Source organism: Arachis ipaensis, chromosome B5 (assembly GCF_059453495.1).
Source record: "Arachis ipaensis isolate K30076 ecotype BB chromosome B5, ASM5945349v1, whole genome shotgun sequence".
NCBI lineage: Eukaryota > Viridiplantae > Streptophyta > Magnoliopsida > Fabales > Fabaceae > Arachis > Arachis ipaensis.
The window spans coordinates 71,707,508-71,728,237 of NC_142440.1; the positions used below are offsets into that span (position 1 = coordinate 71,707,508).

Sequence of the window (20,730 nt, forward strand, 5' to 3'; positions counted from 1 at the left end):
AATTTGAATATGTCGGCTATCTTTTTCAGTCACAACACTCCTCAGAACACAAGACTAGCAGTTGCTCAGACACTAAATATTGAACATATCGGAGCACAAGACAAATACCTGGGACTGCCCTCTATAGTTCAAAAATCAAAGAAAGCAACCTTTGGAGCTATCAAGGATAAAGTTCAGAAGAGGATTATGGGTTGAAAAAGAAGTATATTGTCATCAGGTGGCAGGCACACGCTATTGAGAGCGGTGGGGGAGGCGATTCCTATTTATACACTCTCTTGTTTCAAGCTCCCGGACACGCTGTTGACTGAGATTCATAGCATGCTCTCGCAATTTTGGTGGGGTCAAAAAGGCGCAGAACGAAGAATGGTTTGGATTAAATGGGACACAATGACGAGACCAAAGAAAGATGGAGGGCTGGGGATCAAGGATCTAAGGGCGCAAAATTTGGCTTTATTGGGCAAGCAATGTTGGCGTCTAATGAAATACCCTAATTCTACTATATCAAGAATGCTCAAAGCTAAATATTTCAGATATACAGATTTCCTACATGCAGAGATAGGAAGCGTACCGTCGTGGAGTTGGAGAAGTGTTCTTGAAGGGCGCAAGGTGATCGAGAAAGGCTTGTTATGGAAAATAGGCTCTGGCACTAATGTTCGCATCTTCCATGACCCCTGGCTCCCACCATCAGTGCCCCTTAATGTCCCTCAAAATGCACTCACAATCCCGCCAAATATGCAAGTGCATTACGTTAGTGCATTACTAAATCCTGATAGAAGTTGGAATAAAAATCTGATTGAGTCGATTTTTTCAGTTGATATATGCAATAAAATTTTTTCAATCAAACCAACAGAGGAGGAGGATGAAGTTAATTGGTGCTGGACAAAATCTGGTATATATGAAGTTGGGTCAGGATACAAAATTGCTTATGGATTCTTTCATTCTCCTACTTCATTGAGGTCCCAGAACATACACAACAGAGTCTGGAATAGCATTTGGAAGTTGAAATTACCACATAAAATTAAGATTTTTCTATGGAAAAGTCTTCATGAAAAGCTTCCGGTGTTGCAACAAGTTCACAGCCGGTTCGCATCTACTCCTGCCACTTGTCCAAGATGCATGTTGAAGGCTGAATCAATTTCTCATGCTTTGTTCCAATGCCCCCTGTCTTCAATAATATGGAGCCTAAGCTTAATAACCCCTGACCTATGGATGAGAGAAGAAGAAACTTTTTTCAATTGGTGGCAACGAGTCTTATCCTGGGCAGCGGCTCAATTCGACGATAGACAAAAGACCCTCTTCATAGCGGCGCTGTGTTGGAGCACTTGGAAAGCGAGGAATCGGTGTGTTTTTGAGAAGGTAATAAGCCCAGCACTAGAGATAGTGAAAGAAACTAGCAATTTAGTACGTGAACTCGTGAACCATACCTGATAGATGCTACTTTTCTTTACTCTTACTTTACTCTTCTTTAAGCTCTTAGTTTTTCAGTCACAGCTGATGATAAATGGGAATACCCAATTCTTTTGTACTTCCTTATGGAAACACTTTTATTTTATATTAATAAAATAATATTTATCTTTGAAAAAAAATAATAATTCATGATTCATTCAACTTACAATAAAACAATCAAAGATATCGCAATTTAAATATGGTAAAAATAAAAAATAACAATTGTATATTTAACAAATATGAATATAAATATATGATTATATGTGTATAAAATTATATATTATTATTATAAAATAAAAATATAAAATAATTAGTTTATTAATTATTAATTAGTCACACTCAAACTGACTCACGAATCACCTTGACTCACAAGTTATTTATTTTTTTTCTTTTTTAGAAAAGTAAATCCTTTTAAATTTCCATTCATTAGTTAAATACAGTTCAAATTTTAAAAGTATCTCAATATCGCTGTATCACTCATTTTTTCAACTAATTTTAATTTTTCTAGATCAAATATTAAATAATATTATATACATAGATTTTTAGAAAATATGTGTAAGAATTAAAAATAATTTTACCAATGTACCAATACATAATTAAATAACTAAATAGAAAATATTTACCTGCCCGCCCTACAACATTATAAAAGAATAATAATTTTAATGTAAAAAGTTATGCAATTTTTTTATTACATAAAGGTCAAATTCTGAATATACACAAACCAAATTTATATGTATGAAAAAATATAAAATCAAATATATTTAAATGTGTTACAAGTTGACTTTGACCAATTGAAAGTTTTTATCGTTGTACTTATTATACATGAGAGGTTGATTATTGATAATGATTTAGAAAATGGTCATGCTACATATATATAAGTGTTTTTTTAGCTAAATCTAATTACGTTGATACAAGTCTAACAAAAAAAATACGTGTATATGCCTTATTATTTTTCTTTTTTTTTTGTTTTTTAGTACAAAATTTTTGTTGAACACAAAAAATTATTGACATACCACATAAATTTTTATACATATCATATAAATTTTTGTACATAGTAAAAATTTTATTAATATAGTATAAAAATTTTACACATAATACATAAATTTTTACTAATAATACAGAAATTTTTATACATAGTACATAATTTTTTGTTATAAATATATTTTGTTGGTTAGGAAGTCAATTGTGGTCTTTAAAAAATTTGTACCGTACATAAAAATTTTTTGTGATATGCATAAAAAAATTTTATACTGTGTATTAAAACTTTTGTACTATATGTATTTTGTTGGTTGAATTTTAATATTTTAAACATGTAATTTTTTAAAAATTTGTGTTATACGCTATAATTTTTGTGCTCTACTTTTTGAACATATGTAAAAAAACAAAGAAGAAAATGAAAAGGATGTCAACGATGATAATAATAATAATGAAGGATGATGAAAAAAAATTAAAGAGAAGAAGACGCTAAAAAAAGAAAAAGAAGAAGAAAAAGACAAGACAACAATGACGATGATGATACTATTAAGAAAAGCATACAAAAGAGGGGAAAAAAATAACAATGATGACAATCAAGTTAAATAAACGTGCATATCTAATTTAGTTGGCACTTTGTCACGGTAAATTTTAGAAGGTTAAATTTAACAGTGTTTGTATAGTTTTCTGGAGTATTTGAGAATGCTTTAGATGGTTCTGGAACATTCTAGAATGTCCTAGAAGGTCCTGGAATACCCTAGAAGGTTCTAGAAGACGCTGGAAGGTCATAGAGTATTCTAGAAGAGTGTAGATGTATATAGAAGTATAAAGAGTGGTATGGAATAATCTAGAAATATTTAGAAAGTTGTGGTAGGATAGATATTTGTAAAGAAGGTTCTAGATGATTAATCTGGACCGTTGATTAAATTTAATCCTAACTGTCGATTAAGGAGGTGGATGGCTATAAATAGGGGTGAGAGTTAGAGTTTGTGTATGTGTGAATCATTTGTAATAAACACTTGAGTAATAAAGTGTTCTTTCCACCAAAGCTTCATTTCTCTTGTGTTCTCTTGTATTCTTAGCTTTCTTGCTAAATATTGAGGGTTATGCTGACTTGGTCTTAACTCAAGAGGTTGAGTAAGTCCAAGTGCCGGCATGGTAGCGTTGGAGTGTGTCCAAGGCCGTGACAAATTTGGCATCAGAGCAAGGTTCGAGAGGGAGCACAAGTCACTTATGGGTATGGCTTCTAGTATCACCATGGAGCATGTTGAGTCTCAAAGGGGAAGAAATGCTATTCCTTCTCAATGGAAAGGCAAGAAGGTCCGTTTTTCAAGTGAGCCTAGAGGTAAGGACTCTAACTTCTTAGAAGAGAGAGTTTCTGTGTTGGAAAATGTTCTATCCTCTATGGATGAGCGTTTTCAAAGGATAGAACATGATAAGCAGACTCTCGAGGCTCACGTGTTAGGAGAACTAGATGCTTTCAAAGAAAGCATGCTCCAAATCGAAGAGAAGCTTGAGAATTCCTTAAAGCTATTTGAGGAAGTTCGAGTTTGGTTTGAGGAGACAAAATCTCGACCAACCATTATAAGGGAGACGACAAAGATTGATCTCCCCAAGTCAAAGGAGTTCAAGGGCGTAAGGGACGCTCGCAAGGTGGAGAACTTCCTATGGCAAATGGAGAGGTACTTCGAAGGCCAATGGGTGGTCGAAGAAACAATAAAGGTACGCACTGTAGCTCTCTACCTTTCTGATAATGCTACTTTGTGGTGGAGGAGAAAGTGCGTAGATATGGAAAAAGGTACTTGCAACTTAGCCACATGGAAAGATTTCAAAAGGGAGTTGAAATGACAATTCTTCCCTGAGAATGTGGTTTATGAAGCAAGGAAGAGGTTGAGGGAGTTGAAGCACAAGAGTATGATTAGTGACTACGTAAAGGAGTTCACTACTCTCACGCTTCAAATCCCCAACTTAGCATCAGAGGATAAATTGTTCTTCTTCATTGATGGACTCCAACCTTGGGCAAAGCAAGAACTACAAAGAAGGAATGTTAAGGATGTCGATGAGGCCATCATGGTGGCAGAATCACTCACTGAGTATCATAGGGGAGACTCTAAACCCAAGTCTTCCCCCAAGCCTAGTTCTGCTAAAGGTGGGAGAGACAAGGGGAAGAGTTTCTCAACCAAGAAGGAAGGAAAATACTCTTCAAAGAAAGAGTACGAAGAAAAGAAGAAGGCTTTTGTGCCCAAAAGAGGATGCTTCGTGTGCAAGGGACCACACCAAATGAAGGATTATCCCAAGCTAGGGACTTTGGCATCTATCGCCGAGGAACGAGAAGCTCAAACTCAAGTAAATGAGTGTGTTGGATCTTGATGAATGGATTTTTGATGGTATAGAATTTCACAAATGAAATCTCGTTGCAAGTATAGTTTCTAAACCAACAAATAATCCTCTCATGCAAAAATTTGGTTGTCACTATAAAAATAACCGAAGTATTCAAACCTCGGGTCGTCTCTCAAAGGAATAGCAGGAAAGTGTTCTTGTTATTGGTTATGAGATGTATATTTTGGGGTTTTGATAAGAGACTTGAAAGATATATTGCAAAAGAAGTAAACTAACAACTAAGAAAGCTCTTGGCAAGGAATGAGAACTAGAAGTCCTATCCTCATTATCATCCTCAATTGTGATATCAATTGTCCATTGCTCCCACTTAGTCAACCTCTAACTATGAAGGAAAGTCAAGTGGATAAATCAACATGAATCCTCAAGTCCTAGTCAACTCCTAAGGAAAGACTAGAGTTAGTGGAAATCAAGTCAACTAGCAACTTTCAATTATCAATCAACAAAGGAGTTTGATAACTCAAGAGTCTCCAATTACTCAACCAAAGCCAAGAGGAGAAAAATTCTATACTAAAGCCCAGCCAAGCATTTTGTCAAACACTTGAAAGGCATAAAAGGAAAGCGAGATAAAATTGAAAGAAATTTAGATCTACAACTACTAATTGCAAGAAATTAACAACAACAAAGCAATTAAACAATAAAAGGAATCAAACATAAAATTGCATTAAAAGAAAATAGAAGAAATAAGAGTGCATCAATAACAAAGTAAACAATTACAAGAAGTAAAATACAAAACTAGAGAGAGAAAAGGTAGAGGAACAAGAATTGATAAAGAAAAAGTAAATCAAAGCATGAATTAAACCTAGATCTAAGAAATCCTAATCTAACCTAATCCTAATTCTAAAGGGAAGAGAGAGCTTCTCTCTCTAGAAACTAACTAAAGCATTCCCTCCAAAATTCAATTATGACTACTTCTAACTAAAGCTCTTGATCTCCTCTTGATTTCTGCATATAATAGGCTCAGAAGTGAGTTGGATTTGGGCCTGGAAAGCCCAGAATTCGCCCCCAGTGTTTTGCCTTTAATGAAGTCATGTGCGAGTGTCGATGCGTACGCCTGGGTCACGTGTACGAGTCGCTTGGCAATTTGTGTTCCACGCGTACGCATCATGTACGCGTACGCGTCGCCATGCGACTTCACATTCCACGCGTGCGCATCTGCTACGCGTGCGCGTCGATGAATGCATCCCAAATCCTTGATTTTCCATGATTTCTCCACTTGCATGCTTTTCTCTTCATTTCTTTGATCCATTCCTAGCCTTTTCAACCTGAAATCACTCAACAAACACATCAAGGCATCTAGTTGAATCAAAGGTGAATTAAAATTAACCAATTAAGGGCCTAAAAAGCATGTTTTCACTCTTAAGCACAATTTAGGAGAGAATTATGAAACCATGCTATTTTAGTGAATAAATGTGGAAAAAGGGTAATAAAATCTCCTAAATTCAGCATAGAATGTACCATCAAATAGTGGTGCATCAAATCTCCCTACGACATGCTTAAACCAAGAGAGAGATAAGGGTATCATCATTTATTCAATGTAAGCTACCTACATGCAACCTATCTAAATGCAACTATCTAAATGAATGAAATTGCTTGGTCAAAACCAATCAACTTCCAAGAAAACATATACAAGTACAAGGGCTAAAGGTATTAATTACAACCAAGCCAAACCACAGTTGAATTGAGTTATTAAAGATTTTATAAACTTGCAAGAAAAGTGATGATTGTAGGTGAAAACATGTAATTGAGCAATCAAACCCTCACTAGATGTGTATACGCTCTATTCGCTCAAGTGTATAGGGTCGATCCATTATGAGAGATTTTATGCCGGCGTAGAATTTATCAATAAATCCAATCGTGAGTATAGTCTAGACCGACATGCAATTCCACATCAAACAAAGAAATTGTGTCACCACAATCTAAATTCAATAACCGAGAGTATTACTCCCAAGTCATTCTCCCTAGGAGTGCTCCAAGATGCACATTATTGGTTAAAAGTTGTATTGGTGTTTTGGAATTTAATGCAAGAGATGAACAGGCTAATGGTGTGAATGGCAATCAAGCAATATAAAAGTCTTAGCTAGGAATGAGAATTGGACTTCCTATCATCACAATCTCCATGAAGGAAAGTCAAGTGAAAGTGATCAATTTGAGTTAACAAGTCCTAGTCTAACCCTAGGAAAGTCTAGCTTTAGTGACATGCAAATCAATTAGCAACTTTCAATTGTTAATCAACAAAGGATATTGACAATTCAAGTGTCTCCAATATCTCAACTCCCAAGCCAAGAATGAAAAGTCTACTCCATAGTTAAAGTTGACATTTTCTCAAACACTTGGAGAGCAAGGATGAAAAACATTGTAAAATTGAGAATAGACTTGAAATCAAAGATATCCACTACAAGAGATTAACAACAATCACACAATTGGCAACAATGAACATAAAATTCCTCCAGCATTAATGAAAATCAAAGTAACAAACTTCCAAATCTAAGATCCACAAGTAACTTCAGTAACAAGAACTAGAATTGAAAGGAGAAGAATTAGATCTACAACTTGAAACAATGTAGAATTGAATTGACAAAAGATCTCACCAATGGATCCAAGAGAATTCCAAATTGAGAAGTAAAATCCTAGAGAGAAGCTAGAATTTCTCTCTCTACAAAATGTTACTTCCAAAAACTAACTAAAAATATCTCAATGTGTGAATGAATGATTAGAATCCGTTTATCCCTTGGTCCTCTTAAGTGTTTTGGCGCCAGAGTTGGTTCAGATTGGGCCCCACAGTCTCTGTGAATTTTCCTAGCATGATTTCAGTTAAAAATCACGTGCTAGCACCGACGCGTACGCGTACAGCACGCGTGCGCGTACCTGGGGTTTTACGATCCACGCGCATACGTAAAGCACGCGTGTGTGTCCATGAGGTTCTAGCTCAGCCACGCGAATGCACCGGCCTCTAGCTTTGGCTTCTTCGTACCGACCCTAGTAGCGCGCATCCACGCGTACGCGTACACCATGCGTGCGCGTCGCTGCTTATGCTCCAAAGCTCCAATTTCCATGCTCCTTCCATTCCTTCTCATCTTGTTGATCTTTTTCGATCTTGGACTTAAAGTCACTCAAAATTTGCAATTGACTTAAACACAAAGTCTCGGACACTTCTTGAACACCTAACTTCAGGCTTTCAAAGGCTTTAAACAATTCCTCTTCTCGGAGCATCAACCAAGCAACACACAACAATTTCTGGCTTAAGTCATCCGCCACCACATTTCCTTTTCCCGGATGGTAATTCAGCTCAAAGTTATAGTCCTTCAGTAACTCCATCCACCTCCTCTGCCGCATATTAAGCTCTTTCTAATCAAAGAGATATTTCAAGCTCTTGTGATCAGAGGAAACTCGGAACTTAACCCCATAAAGGTAATGCCTCTACACTTATAGCGCAAACACAACCGCAGCAAGCTCCAGGTCATGTGTCGGATAATTAACTTCATGAGGTCTCAAATATCGTGAGGCATACGCTACCACATTCCAGTATTGCATCAGCACACACCCCAGACCCTTCAGTGAAGTGTCACAATACACCTCGAATGGTTCGTTCGGTTCAGGTAGCACGAGTACAGGCGCTGTAGTTAATTTCTGCTTTAAATGTTGAAAGCTTTCTTCGCATTTAGACGTCCAGAAAAACGGCGCATCTTTATAGGTTAACTTTGGCAATGACAAAGCTATTTGGGAAAAACCTTTGATGAATTTCTGATAATAGCCAGCTAAGCCCAAAAAACTCCTTATCTCAGTTACTGAGGATGGTCGCCCCCACCCCATTACTGCTTCCACCTTAGAAGGATCTACAACTATCCCTTGCTTACTTACTACATGGCCAAGAAACTTCACCTCACTCTTCAGGGTTCGCATTTAGATAACTTGGCGTACAATTTTCTCTCCTTCAAGATTTGGAGCACAGTTCGCAAGTGATCCGAATGCTTTTCATTATCCTTGGAATAAATCAGTATGTCACCAATGAAGATGACTACAAACTTATCCAGAAATGGACGGAAGATTCGGTTCATGTAGTCCATCAATACCGCAGGAACATTTGTCAACCCAAAAGACATTACAGTGTACTCGTAATGACCATAACGAGTTCGGAAAGCGGTCTTAGGGATGTCTTCATCTCTCACCCTTATCTGGTGATACCCGGATCGCAAATTGATCTTAGAGAAAACCTCGGCTCCCTGTAACTGATCCATGAGATCGTTAATCCTTGGCAGTGGGTATTTATTCTTTACCGTGACCTTGTTCAGTTTCCTGTAGTCAACACAAAGATGCATACTTCCATCTTTCTTCTTCACCAGTAATACCGGTGCTCCCCACGGTAAAATGCTCAGACGAATGAAATTCTTGCTCATTAACACCTCAAGTTGAGATTTAAGTTCAGTTAACTCCAAACGAGACATTCTGTATGGCACAATCGATATTGGTCCTGCTCCAGGCACCAACTCAATCGCAAACTCGGTTTCTGGTGCACGAAATTGTGATCTCAACTACGCCAACAACTTGGTACGCACGATTGTAATCTCAAATCTTTTTCACAACTCCGCACAACTAACCAGCAAGTGCACTAGGTCGTCCAAGTAATAAACCTTACGTGAGTAAGGGTCGATCCCACGGAGATTGTCGGCTTGAAGCAAGCTATGGTCATCCTTGTAAATCTCAGTCAGGCAGATTTAAATGGTTATAAGGTTTTGATAATTAAAAGATGAATAAAATATAAAATAGGATAGAAATACTTATGTAATTCATAGGTAGGAATTTCAGATAAGCGTCTAGAGATGCCTTGTTGCTTCATAACCTCTGCTTTCCTATTGCCTTCTACCAACCATGCATTACCTCTTTCCATGGCAAGCTGGATGATCCTCTCGGATGAAAACAAATCCATCTACGCTGTCACCCCAGGGCTAATCATCTGTCGGTTCCCGCTAGCGTCGGAATAGGACCATTGTCCTTTTGCACACTGCCACTTGTGCCCCACATTCGCAGGTTTGAAGCTCGTCACAGTCATCCCTTCCCAGATCCTACTCGGAATACCACAGACAAGGTTTAGACTTTTTGGATCTCAGGAATGCTGCCAATGGTTCTAGCCTATACCACGAAGACTCTGATCTCATGGAATGAAATGCTCTGTTGTCAGGAGAGGCAACCATGCATCATGAACCAGGAGGCCAAGAGATACACATTCAAGCTATTGCAGATAGAACGGAAGTGGTTGTCAGGCACACGTTCATAAGTGAGAATGATGATGAGTGTCACGGGTCATCACATTCATCAGGTTGAAGTGCGAGTGAATATCTTAGAGAAGAAGTAGGCATGAATTGAATAGAAAAACAATAGTACTTGTATTAATTCATGAAGAACAACAGAGCTCCACACCTTAATCTATGGGGTGTAGAAACTCCACTGTAGAAAATACATAAGTGAAAGGTCTAGGCATGGCCGTGAGGCCAACCTCTAAACGTGTACAAAATGATCCAAAGATATTCCAAAGATCAAAGACCATAAAATAAATCACTAAAAGTAGTTTTTATACTAAACTAGTAGCCTAGGGTTACAGAAAATGAGTAACTAAGTGCAGATAGTGCAGAAATCTACTTCCAAGGCCCACTTGGTGTGTGCTTGGGCTGAGCATTGAAGCTTTTTCGTGCTTAGGCTGTTCCTGGAGTTAAACGCCAGCTTTGGTGCCGGTTTGGGCGTTTAACTCCAATTCTGGTGCCAATTTGGGCGTTTTACCCCAAGATATTTTAGGCTGACTTTGAACGCCAGTTTGGGCCATCAAATCTCGAGCAAAGTATAGACTACTATATATTGCTGGAAATCCCAGGATGTCTACTTTCCAACGCAATTGAGAGTGCACCAATTGGGCTTATGTAGCTCCAGAAAATCTACTTCGAGTGCAGCGAGGTCAGAATCCAACAGCATCTGCAGTCCTTCTTCAGCCTCTGAATCAGATTTTTGCTCAGGTCCCTCAATTTCAGCCAGAAAATACCTGAAATCACAGAAAAACATACAAAATCATAGTAAAGTCCAGAAATGTGATTTTTGAATAAAAACTAATAAAAATATAATAAAAAATAATTAAATCATACTAAAAACTATGTAAAAATAATGTCAAAAAGGGTATAAATTATCCACTCATCACAATACCAAACTTAAATTATTGCTTGTCTCCAAGCAACTGGAAACAAAATAGGATAAAAGAAGAGAATATACAATGAATTCCAAACTTATCAATGAAAATTAGTTTCAATTAGATGAGCGGGACTTGTAGCCTTTTTGCTTCTGAATAGTTTTGGCATCTCACTTTATCCTTTGAAGTTCAGAATGATTGGCTTCTATAGGAACTTAGAATTCAGATAGTGTTATTGATTCTCCTATTTCAGTATGTTGATTCTTGAACACAGCTACTTTATGAGTCTTGGTCGTGACCCTAAGCATTTTGTTTTCCAGTATTACCACCGGACACATAAATGCCACAGACATATAACTGGGTGAACCTTTTCAGATTGTGACTCAGCTTTGCTAAAGTCCCCAGTTAGAGGTGTCCAGAGCTCTTAAGCACACTCTTTTTGCTTTGGACCACGACTTTAACCGCTCAGTCTCAAACTTTTCACTTGACACCTTCACGCCACAAGCACATGGTTAGGGACAGCTTGGTTTAGCCGCTTAGGCCAGGATTTTATTCCTTTGGGCCCTCCTATCCATTAATGCTCAAAGCCTTGGATCCTTTTTTTTTACCCTTGCCTTTTGGTTTAAAGGGCTATTGGCTTTTTCTGCTTGCTTTTTCTTTCCCTTTCTCTTTTTTTTTCGCATATTTTTTTCTTTTTTTTTTGCAAGCTTTGTGTTCACTGCTTTTTCTTGCTTCAAGAATCAATTTTATGATTTTTCAGATTATCAAATAACATTTCTCCTTTTTCTTTATTCTTTCAAGAGCCAACAATTTTAACATTCATAAACAGCAAATTAAAAAATATGCACTGTTCAAGATTTCATTCAGAAAACAAGAGGTATGCCACCACATCAAAATAATTAAACTAATTTCAAGATAGAATTCAAAACCATGTACTTCTTGTTCTTTTGCAATTAAAACAATTTTCATTTAAGAAAGGTGATGGATTCATAGGACATTCATAACTTTAAGACATAGACACTAGACGCTAATGATCATGTAATAAAGACACAAACATAGATAAAACATAAGGCATAGGAAACGAAAAACAGAAAATAAAGAACAAGGAAATTAAAGAACGGGTCCACCTTAGTGATGGTGGCTAGTTTTTCCTCTTGAAGATCTTATTGAATGCTTGAGCTCCTCAATATCTCTTCCTTGCCTTTGTTGCTCCTCTCTCATGGCTCTTTGGTCTTCTCTAATTTCATGGAGGAGGATGGAATGCTCTTGGTACTCCACCCTTAGTTGTCCCATGTTGGAACTTAATTCTCCTAGGGAGGTGTTAATTTGCTCCCAATAGTTTTGTGGAGGAAAATGCATCCCTTGAGGCATCTCAGGGATTTCATGATGAGGAACTTCCTCATGCTCTTGTTGAGGTCCATGAGTGGACTCTCTTGTTTGCTCCATCCTTTTCTTAGTGGTGGGCTTGTGAGATGAATCTCTCCATCTCCCATGACTTAGAGTTGGAAGTAACTGCCTTCCCTTTTCTCTTTCTAGAGGTCTCTCTGGCCTTAGGTGCCATTAATGGTTATGGAAAAACAAAAAGTCGGGCTTTTTCCACACCAAACTTAAAAGGTTTGATCATCCTCGAGCAAAAGAAGAAAGAAGGGATTAGAAGAAGAAGAAATGGAGGAGATGGAGGTGAGGAAAGGGTTTGGCCAAGGGGGGTTTAGTTGGTTATGATGTGTGAAAAAGGAAGGAGTGATGAGGGGCTTATATAGAAGTGGAGTGGAGGGGGAATTCTTGTGAAATAGGTTGGGTTTAGGAGAGAGTGTTATGGAAAGGTGTGAAGAGGAGAGAAGAAGAAGTGGGGTAGGTGGGGATCCTGTGGGGTCCACAGATCCTGAGGTTTCAAGGAATTTGAGTCCCTGCACCAATCTGGCGTTCAAACGCCCATTCTGTGCCAATCCTGGCGTTTAACACCAGCTCTGTTACCTTTCTTGGCGTTAAACACCAGCCTTGCTACCTTTCCTGGCGTTAAACGCCACTCTGCTGCCCATTTCTGGTGTTAAACGCCAGCCAGATGCCCATTTTTGGCGTTTAACGCCAGCCTATGCCAGACAGCCCTTTCTGGCGTTAAACGCCCAGAATGCTGCCAGGCTGGGAGTTAAACGCCCATTCTGCTATCCTTACTGGCGTTTAAACGCCAGTAAGCCTGTCCTCCAGGGTGTGCTATTTTTAATGCTGTTTTTCATTCTGTTTTTTATTTTTTAGTTGTTTTTGTGACTTCATATGATCATCAACCTAAAGAAAGCATAAAATAACAATGGAAAATAAAGAAATATTATTAAATAACATTGGGTTGACTCCCAATAAGCGCTTCTTTAATGTCAGTAGCTTGACAGTGAGCTTTTAGAGAGCTTCACAGAGACTCAGAGCTTGATGTTGGCCTCCCAACACCAAACTTAGAAGTTGAGTGTAGGGGCTCTGTTTGACTCTGTATTGAGAGAAGCTTTTCATGCTTCCTCTCTATGGTTACAGAAGAAGATCCTTGAGCCTTAAACACAAGGTAGTCCTCATTCACTTGAAGGACTAACTCTCCTCTGTCCACATCAATCACAGCTCTTGCTGTGGCTAGGAAGGGTCTTCCAAGGATGATGGATTCATCTTCATCCTTCCCAGTCTCTAGGATTATGAAGTCAGCAGGGATGTAATAGCCTTCAACCTTCACTAAGACATCCTCTACAAGTCCATAAGCCTGTTTCCTTGAATTGTCTGCCATCTCTAGTGAGATTCTTGCAACTTGCACCTCAAAGATCCCTAGTTTCTCCATTACAGAGAGGGGCATGAGGTTTATACCTGACCCCAGGTCACACAGAGCCTTCTTAAAGGTCATGGTGCCTATGGTACAAGGTATTAAGAACTTTCCAGGATCCTATTTCTTCTGAGGTAATTTCAGTTGAACCAGATCATTTAGTTCATTGATGAGCAATGTGGGTTCATCCTCCCAAGTCTCATTACCAAATAACTTGGCATTTAGCTTCATGATTGCTCCTAGATACTAAGCAACTTGCTCTTCAACAATGTCTTCATCCTCTTCAGATGAAGAATACTCATCAGAGCTCATGAATGGCAACAGTAAGTTCAGTGGAATCTCTATGGTCTCTATTTGAGCCTCAGATTCCTTTGGTTCCTCATTAGGGAACTCCTTGGAGGCCAGTGAACGTCCATTGAGGTCTTCCTCACTGGAAATCACTGCCTTTCCCTCCTCTATAGGTTCGGCCATGTGGGACGTGTTTATGGCCTTGCACTCTCTTTTTGAATTCTCTTCTGTATTGCTTGGGAGAGTACTAGGAGGGAGTTCAGTAACTCTTTTACTCAGCTGACCCACTTGTGCCTCCAAATTTCTAATGGAGGACCTTGCTTCAGTCATGAAACTGAGAGTGGTCTTGAATAGATCAGAGACTACAGTTGCTAAGTCAGAGTGGCTCTGCTTAGAATTCTCTGTTTGTTGCTGAGAAGATGATGGAAAAGGTTTGATATTACCAAACCGTGCTCTCCCACCATTATTATTACTGAAGCCTTGATTAGGCTTCTGTTGATCCTTCCATGAGAGATTAGGATGATTCCTCCATGAAGAATTGTAGGTGTTTCCATAGGATTCTCCCATGTAATTCACCTCTTCCATTCCAGGATTCTCAGGATCATAAGCTTCTCCTTCAGGGGAGGCTTCCTTAGTACTGCCTGATGCAACTTGCATTCCAGACAGACTCTGAGAAATCATACTGACTTGCTGAGTCAATATTTTATTCTGAGCCAATATGGCATTCAGAGTATCAATGTCCAGAACTCCTTTCTTCTGATTTGTCCCATTATTCACAGGATTTCTTTCAGAAGTGTACATGAACTGGTTATTTGCAACCATTTCAATGAGTTCCTGGGCTTCTGCAGGCGTCTTCTTCAGATAAAGAGATCCTCCAGCAGAGTGGTCCAATGACATCTTGGACAATTCAGACAGACCATCATAGAATATACATATGATGCTCCATTCTGAAAACATGTCAGAAGGACACCTTCTGATCAATTGCTTGTATCTTTCCCAAGCTTCATAGAGGGATTCACCTTCCTTCTGTCTGAAGGTTTGGACTTCCACTCTAAGCTTGCTCAACTTTTGAGGTGGAAAGAACTTGGCCAAGAAAGCATTGACCAAGTTTTCCCAAGAGTTCAGGCTGTCTTTAGGTTGTGAGTCCAACCATGTCCTAGATCTGTCTCTTACAGCAAAGGGAAAAAGCATAAGTCTGTAGACCTCAGGATTAACTCCATTGGTCTTAACAGTGTCACAGATTTGCAAGAATTCAGCTAAGAACTGATGAAGATCTTCCAATAGAAGTCCATGAAACTTGCAATTCTGCTGCATTAGAGAAACTAATTGAGGCTTAAGCTCAAAGTTGTTTGCTCCAATTGTAGGAATTGAGATGCTCCTTCCACAGAAGAGAGTGCAATAAAGTCACCAAGCATCTTCCTTGCATCTCCACCATTGTTGTTGGGTTCGGCCATCTCTTCTACTTTTTCAAAAAATTCTGTCAGGTCCTCTCTAGAGTGTTGTGCTTTAGCTTCTCTTAGTTTCCTCTTTAGAGTCCTTTCAGGTTCCGGATCAGCTTCAACAAGAATGTCCTTATCTTTGTTCTTGCTCATATGAAAAAGAAGAGAACAGAAAAAAATAGGAATCCTCTATGTCACAGTATAGAGATTCCTTTATGTGAGTAGAAGAATAGAAGAGTAGAATGAAGAAGAGAGAAGATGAAGAATTCGAACACAGAGAGGGAGAGAGGGTTCAAATTATAAGGAGAAGAGAAGTGTTAGTAAATAAATAAATAAATAGAAAGAGATGAGAGAGAGAATTCGAATTTTAAATTAAAATAAAAGGAAAATATTTTTGTTTTTATTTTAATTATTGGTTAGTATTCAAAAATTATAAAAAGGAATAAAATTAAATTAAAATTTAAAACAATTAGTGAATTAAAAAGAATTTTGAAAAAGTGGTGAGGAGTTTTCGAAAATTGGAGAGAGAAAAAGGTAGTTAGGTGGTTTTGAAAAATATATGATTGAAATAGTAAACTTTTAAAATCAAACAAAAAGTTAAGTGGTTAATTGAAAAAGATTTGAAAATCAATTTTAAAAAGATAAGTAGTTAGAAAAGATTTTGAAATTGATTTTGAAAAATATATGATTGAAATTTATTTTGAAAACGATTTGAAAAGGAAATTAAAAAGATTTGATTTTTGAAATTAAAGTTGATTACTTGACTAATAAGAAACTAAAAGATATGATTTTAGAATTTAAAGATTGATCCTTTCTTAATAGGCAAGTAACAACTTGAAAATTTTTGAATCAAAACACTAAATGTTAGCATTAATTTTGAAAATATAAAAATAAGAAAAAGATTTTGAAAATCAAATTTTTAGAATTTTCAAAAGTATTAAAAAATATTTGATTTTTGAAAAAGATTTGAAAAAGATAGAATTTTTAATTTGAAATTTTGACTTGACTAATAAGAAATAACTAAATTTTAAAATTTTATGACTAAATCAATTAAAATACGAAATTTATGAGTGAAATAAGGGAAAGATATTTTTTATTTTTGAATTTTAATGAGGAAAGAGAAAAACTACAAAATGAAACATGACATAAAAATTATGAATCAAAACAAGTAAAATATGCAAGAACACTTTGAATGTCAAGATGAACACCAAGAACACTTTGAAGATCATGATGAACATCAAGAACTTATTTTTGAAAATTTTTAAGAAAAGAAAAACATGCAAGACACCAAACTTAAAAATTTTTATTCTTTAGACACTAATAATTCAAGAATGCATATGAAAAACAAGAAAAGACATCAAACAAGAAAATTTAAAGATCAAACAAGGAAAATCATCAAGAACAACTTGAAGATCATGAAGAACATAATGCATGAATTTTCGAAAATTTTAAGAGAATTAAAAAGATGCAATAGACACCAAACTTAAAATTTGACACAAGACTTAAACAAGAAACATGAATTTTTTTTTTGGTTTTTATGGTTTTATTAAAATTTTTTTGTATTTTTCGAAAATTATTTTGAAAAAGAAAATAAAGAAATTCAAAATTTTTAATACGAATTCCAGAAATCATGCAATGTTAGTCTAAAGCTTCAGTCTAAAAAGATTAGACATGGCTAGCCAAGCTTCAGCAGGACATTACATACAACAGCCAAATTGATGGGAATCAACCAGCTCCTGTGATGATAAAAGCATCATCTGAAACTCTAGAATTCATTCTTAAAAATTCTGAAGCATTTTTAAAAAACTAAACATATTTTATTTTGTTCTTCAGAAGAAAATTTTATTTATTATTTTTTTGAATGATTTTTTCAAAAATAAAAAGAATAAAAACAAAAAGCTTAAAATTAAAATAAAATTACCTAATCTGAGCAACAAGATGAACTGTCAGTTGTCCAAACTCGAACAATCCCCGGCAACGGCGCCAAAAACTTGGTGCACGAAATTGTGATCTCAACTGCGCCAACAACTTAGTACGCACGATTGTAATCTCAACTCTTTTTCACAACTCCGCACAACTAACCAGCAAGTGCACTGGGTCGTCCAAGTAATAAACCTTATGTGAGTAAGGGTCGATTCCACGGAGATTGTCGGCTTGAAGCAAGCTATGGTCATCCTTGTAAATCTCAGTCAGGCGGATTCAAATGGTTATAAGGTTTTGATAATTAAAAGATAAATAAAATATAAAATAGGATAGAAATACTTATGTAATTCATAGGTAGGAATTTCAGATAAGTGTCTGGAGATGCGTTGTTGCTTCATAACCTCTGCTTTCCTATTGCCTTCTTCCAACCATGCATTACCTCCTTCCATGGCAAGCTGTATAATCCTCTCGGATGAAAACAAATCTATATGCGCTGTCACCGCAGGGCTAATCATCTGTTGGTTCCAGCTAGCATCGGAATAGGACCATTGTCCTTTTGCACACTGTCACTTGTGCCCCACATTCGCAGGTTTGAAGCTCGTCACAGTCATCCCTTCCCAGATCCTACTCGGAATACCACAGACAAGGTTTAGACTTTCCGGATCTCAGGAATGCTGCCAATGGTTCTAGCCTATACCACGAAGACTCTGATCTCACGAAATGGAATGCTCTGTTGTCAGGAGAGGCAACCATGTGTCGTGAACTAGGAGGCCAAGAGATACACACTCAAGCTATTGCAGATAGAACGGAAGTGGTTGTCAGGTACGCGTTCATAAGTTAGAATGATGATGAGTGTCACGGGTCATCACATCCATAAGGTTGAAGTGCGAGTGAATATCTTAGAGAAGAAGTAGGCGTGAATTGAATAGAAAAACAATAGTACTTGTATTAATTCATGAAGAACAGCAGAGCTCCACACCTTAATCTATGGGGTGTAGAAAATCCACCATAGAAAATACATAAGTGAAAGGTCTAGGCATCACCGTGAGGCCAGCCTCTAAACGTGTACAAAATAATCCAAAGATATTCCAAAGATCAAAGACCCTAAAATAAATCTCTAAAAGTAGTTTTTATACTGAACTAGTAGCCTAGGGTTACAGAAAATGAGTAACTAAGTGCAGATAGTGCAGAAATCCACTTCTGGGACCCACTTAGTGTGTGCTTGGGCTGAGCATTGAAGCTTTTTCGTGCTTAGGCTGTTCCTGGAGTTAAACGCCAGCCTTGGTACCAGTTTGGGCGTTTTACACCAAGATATTTTAGGCTGATTTTGAACGCCAGTTTGAGCCATCAAATCTCGGACAAAGTATAGACTATTATATATTGCTAGAAAGCCCAGAATGTCTACTTTCTAACGCAATTGAGAGCGCACCGATTGGGCTACTGTAGCTCCAGAAAATCCACTTCGAGTGCAGCGAGATCAGAATCCAACAGCATCTGCAATCCTTTTTCAGCCTCTGAATCAGATTTTTGCTCAGGTCCCTCAATTTCAGACAGAAAATACCTGAAATCACAGAAAAACACATAAACTCATAGTAAAGTCCAGAAATGTGATTTTTGAATAAAAACTAATAAAAGTATAATAAAAAGTAATTAAATCATACTAAAAACTATGTAAAAATAATGCCAAAAAGAGTATAAATTATCCGCTCATCAGTTTCCCGAGCAGGAAGAAATTCGAGAATGTATTCCGGAAACACTTCTGGGAATTCGTTCACAACTGGAATCTATTCTAGAATTTGCTCTTCTCCCGACACATTTGCAGCTAATAACATAATACCCTGACATTCAGTTCCACTACATTCTACCACCTAAATTGACTACAGTTTACTACCACATAGTTCAAATAATACCCTTTCGCTACAATCGGCCCTTCAGACCCCTCTGACATGAAATGCAACGATTTTTTGGAACAATCAAGAAGAACACGGTTTTTAGATAGCCAATCCAATCCCAAGATGAGATCAAGACCGGTCATCAGCAAACAAATCAAGTCATGAACAAAATCCTGTTGTTGAATTTGAAAAAAAACTTGTGGATAGCCTAATCTAGTCACAACAGCTTCATAAGTAGCATTATGCACATTCAGATCATAATTAAACATAACTATTTTCAATTCTAATTCACTGGCCTTCTCAAATGCTATGAATGAGTGGGTAGCTGCAGAATCAAATAAAGTATTCAAAGTTTTACCAGCTATTTCGCATTTACCTTAGATCAGTGTATCGGACTCCTCGGCACTCGCAGCTGATGTAGTGAATACTCGTCTTGGTTGCTGTGCTCTCCCAATACATTGCCTCTGTTTCTTCGGACAGTTTGAGGCTTTATGCCCAGCCTTACCACAGGAATAGCACAAGCCCCAACCCGCTTTATACGGAACTCTAGGATGATGACTTCGCATCTAGCATAAGCTTGCTTGTTCTGAGGCTGTTTCCCAATTCTTCTCCCTTAATAATTGTTATTGTTAGGCCTTCTAAAATTAGTCTGACCCTGAGTCTACTATGGTACAAAGCCTCTACGCTTGAAATTCTGGAGCAAAACTTCTTCCTCGGTTCTGCACAAAAGACATCATATGGCTTCCTTTCTCTGTAACCGCCTTCCTCACATAGTCTTCGACAACCCTGCTCTTATTTACTAATTTTGAGAAAGTCTTGATCTCTATTGGCCCCACAGAACATAAGATATCACTCCAGAGTCCTCCCTCAAACTTAATACACTTCCACTCCTCGAAGGCTCCAGGAGCTCCATGACAAATATGGGAAAATCGGCACAGTTTCTCAAATTTGTTCGTATATTCAGCCACTGAGATTGCACCCTACTTCAGCTGTAGTAACTCAAGTTCCTTTGCCATCCTGACTGAATTCGGAAAGTACTTTTTATAAAATTCCACCTAGAAGGCATCCTAGGAGATAGGATCATCACCATGCTGCAGGAGACGAAGTGTTCCCTGTCACCAATGCAGTGCTTCTCCCATAAGTTGATATGTGGCGAATTCGACGCACTGATCTTCAAGCACCAGTTGTGGTTGTAGTGCTCGTTCTATTGCTTGAAACTAGTTATCGGCTTCGGTTGGATTAGTGGTTCCCTTGAAAATTGGTGGGTTAACCTTCAGAAATGCTAACAGCATCATCAGCCTGTTTCTGCCATTTTTCCCATTACCATTATTCATTTGTAGTCTAAGCGCCTCTACAGTGGCCTGCATAGCCGCAACCATATTCTCCAATGCAGCCATGAAGTTCACT

General features: G+C 37.6%; 1 non-coding gene across 1 annotated transcript; it reads left to right on the forward strand.

Annotated features, from left to right (window-relative positions):
- Positions 1 to 15,024: 15,024 nt before the first annotated feature.
- On the forward strand, positions 15,025 to 15,128 carry LOC148564602 (small nucleolar RNA R71). Its single transcript, XR_015885024.1, has one exon. It is a non-coding gene; the product is annotated as a small nucleolar RNA R71 (small nucleolar RNA).
- The last annotated feature ends 5,602 nt before the right edge of the window (positions 15,129 to 20,730 follow it).